Genomic DNA, 3,792 nt, shown 5'->3' on the forward strand with positions numbered 1-3,792 from the left:
TGGAAAAGTACTACTCCATACACACCTCAGAAAAATGAAGTTACAGAAAGAATGAACATGACGTAGATGGAAAAGGGAAGAAGGATGGTCAGTGGTGTCAAGTTAGGACAGGAATTCTACGCAGAGACATTGGAGACTACATGTTACTAGATCATATATCACCGTCATTAGCATTGGAGGATAAGGCTCAACAAGAGGTATGGACTGGTAAGTAACCCTCTCCTTCACATATGAGGGTATTTGTATGTAATGCATATCTACATGTTCCAAAGGAGAAAAGAACCAAGTTGGATAGTAAATCTGAAAGGTGCTTCTTTATTAGGTATAAGGATGATTTAAAAGGTTATAAGGATTGGAACCAAAAAACAAGGAAGCTTATGTATAGCCGTGATGTGGTGTTTAGAGAGGTGAAATATGTTATTAAACATGAATTACTACTAAAGGAACCTGAGAAGATAGGGTTTGAGTTAAACAAGGAGGAATCAAAATCTACAGCAAAAGAGGAATCATAAGATGAAGAGCCACAAACTCCACCTGTGAGAAGATTAGTTCGATAAATAAGGTAGCCAGAAAGGTATATTCCACCTACCTTTTGTTCAAAATTTTCTTTATCTATTACTGGTCATGATCCCAAAACTCTTAGGGAAGTGTTAGATTCAGAGGAGGTAAAACTATGGAAAGAGGGCATGGTTGATGAAATGGTATCTTGCACAAAAATGAGTCTTGGGATGTGGTGGAGTTGTTGGCTAGAAGGAAACCCATTGGAAGAAAATGGGTGTTTAAGAAGAAGATTAAGGAACAAGACAATGTGGATAAATACAAATCTCGGTTGGTAGCAAAAGGTTATTCCCATGTTCCGAGAATTGATTTCGGTGATATCTTTTCTCCTGTTGCCAAGATAGCTTCTATCATATTATGTTTATCTGTTGCTCATGTTTTTGATTTTTAGGTAGAACAGATGGATGTGAAGACAACATTTCTTCATGGCGATCTGGAAGAAGAGATTTACATGAAACAACCTGAAGGTTTTGTGGTGAAGGTTAAGAAAGAACTGGTATGGAGGTTTAAAAAGTCTTTGTATGGGTTAAAACAGTCACCAAGGATGTGGTATCAGAAATTTGATACATATATATATATATGGGGACTTGGCTTTACTAGAAGAAAAGTAGATAATTCTGTGTATTTTAAACTAATTGGTGACCTTGTTATCTATTTGGTCATGTATGTGGATGATATCTTACTAATTGGAAATAAAAAAGAAATTATCCAGGAATTGAAGACCCAATTTTCCTCCGAATTTAGCATGAAATATCTTGGTGTTGCAAACTATATTTTGGGCATGGAAATTAAACGAGATCGGGCAGAGAGAAAACTCTAGTTAAACCGGAGGAAGTATGTTCAGATAATACTATAGAGGTTTAATATGCAGGATAGTAAACTAGTGAAGGTTCCTATTCTTGTAGGTGTAAATTTATCTGTTGAAGAGTGTCCCAAGACACAAGAAGAGGAAGAGGACATGTCCCATGTTCCATATGCAAGTGTAGTTGGTAGCATGATGTATGTAATGGTCTGTGCCAGACCATAAATTGCACATCCAGTGGGAGTATTGAGCAGGCTCATGTCAAAACTAGGGAAGGAGAATTGGATAGTAGTGAAGCGGGTTTTGATGTATTTGCATGGCACTATTGATTATGGTCTATACTACCAAGGAAGACCAGTATTGGACAAAGTTTTGGAAATCCATGGATTTGTTGATGCAGATTGGGATGGAGATATGGATTAGAGAAGATTGACAAGTGGATATGTGTTTAACCTATTTGGAGGTGTTAGGTTCCTACACCAATAGGTGTCATATTTCATGATTGACTGATTAAAATTCCAAATATGTTCATCCTTTCCATGCTGCAAAGGTTCCATATTTTCAAAAAAAATCAAAAATTTTAAAAATGAAAAGAAGGTATGCCCTAAAAGAAAAATCAAAGGGCAAAAAGAACGAATTGGTCAAGAAAGAAAGAAAATGAACCCTAAAGGAAAGACCAGGAAAGTGTGCTAGTCCAAATGCCACTACTATCCTAATTTTTTTGCAAAGAAGTTCAATATGTGCAATCAATGACTCTTGTCACACTTGATGGATGGCCCAACAGCTCAATCTTGGCCAATCCATGTTTAAATTTCTTGTTTAAGAACTACAGAATAAGATCTATCCAAACAATTCAAGCTTGGCAGATAAGTAGTTAGGTAGAGAAGCAAGGGTGCTCAACAGCTAAATCTAAGCCCCTGGAAGAGATAAGGGCAGACTTAGATAGGAGGGCAGTTAAAAGAAAACAAGAGGGCAAGGGTTTGCTAGTTCAAATGCACCCAATCAAAAATAAGAAAAAATGTTAGGTTAAATAGGCTGGGTAGGTAGTTTTGATGTTGCAGAAGCAAGTTTATGAGCAATTTTGTATTTTTAAGATACTGCATCTCGCAGATATCACAAGTACCACAGCAAGGTGGCTGCAAAACAGCTGAAGCATGACTAGTTTCCCCTCTCATTTCCCCAAGAGAACTTACTAACATCCCCTCAAGGACACTAAGATCTGCTCAGTGCACCTAGTTCACTTCATTTCATAGAAAAGACCAAGTGAAATTCTGGTTTTACTTAAGAGAACTAAGCCACATTTCTTGTGTAAAAATATTTTTCTTCCATTGTGCTAAGTCTCTAAAAATTCATGACTTGGATCCCTTTTATTCCCTAAGCCTAAGTTTTACTCATTTGACTTAGTGTCTTGATCAAACATACCATTTCATATTGACATCCTAACTCTATTATATAACTCCTATGTAAAGTTTTCCCCGCCCCTATTATATATAAAATACACAAAACCCCAAAGTTTTAATACTCCGCCCCGGGCTTGATTAAAGCCATATGTTAATGTTTTAGGGGGTCCAAGGTTTACCTGAAACCTTGTGGACAACCCTTCCCCGCACACGCATATAAACAATTAACTTCATTTAACATTTGGTTAAATGAATGACCAACATGCCCAACCCAAAGTTTCAATACATTGTAAAAATCATGCAAAAACCTTATCAAATGTTAAATATATCGGTGGGACCCCGCTCCACAACCCTCCGCCTGTTTTATATGCCGCCAGCCGTCGGATCATAGTCCACAGATCCGATGGCCAACATGCATATCGCAACCCCTTTTATGCCGAACAATAGCGTCCGGGGGATGGGTGGTATTTCATCCATACAAAATACATGAGGCAGGTGCCCGGTGTGATCGCTGCCCCCCCTCCAATACCACCATGGCCCAAAGGAGGTTCGGGGGCCAAACTTCTTACCACCTATGCCCCCTCCCCTCTGTCGTCACCCTCTCATCATTCGACACATCGTCCACCATCCCGCCTCCATGTCATTTGCCATGTCACTGCCAAGTCAGCCTCTGTACCCACGCTATACGACAAAATCATTGCGTCATGTTGACGTCACTCGACTGAAGCATGCCAAAAACCCCCAAAACCAAATTTTTCATTAAAATGGCATGAAAAGGTCATTTTATCCATTTTTGTTTGTTTGTTCTATATGACCTGTGCATGCGATTTTTCGACCAAAACATCTTTTTGACTGCACAGTCCACCACCCAGCTAAATCCAGCCTGCAAACCAGTCTTCAAGCTTGGCCTGCCACCTGCATTTTGCATAGAGCGCTCATAAAAGCAGGTATTTACCTACATTTCATTCCCGAACTCCATTTTTCTTAAAATTCTCTGCAAAAATTGTCCGGTGAGCCCAAATTTCGGTTAAA

This window comes from Pinus tabuliformis, chromosome 9 (genome assembly GCF_031772625.1).
Source record: "Pinus tabuliformis cultivar Carrire ecotype Pingquan chromosome 9, CPIR1, whole genome shotgun sequence".
Taxonomy (NCBI): Eukaryota; Viridiplantae; Streptophyta; class Pinopsida; order Pinales; family Pinaceae; genus Pinus; species Pinus tabuliformis.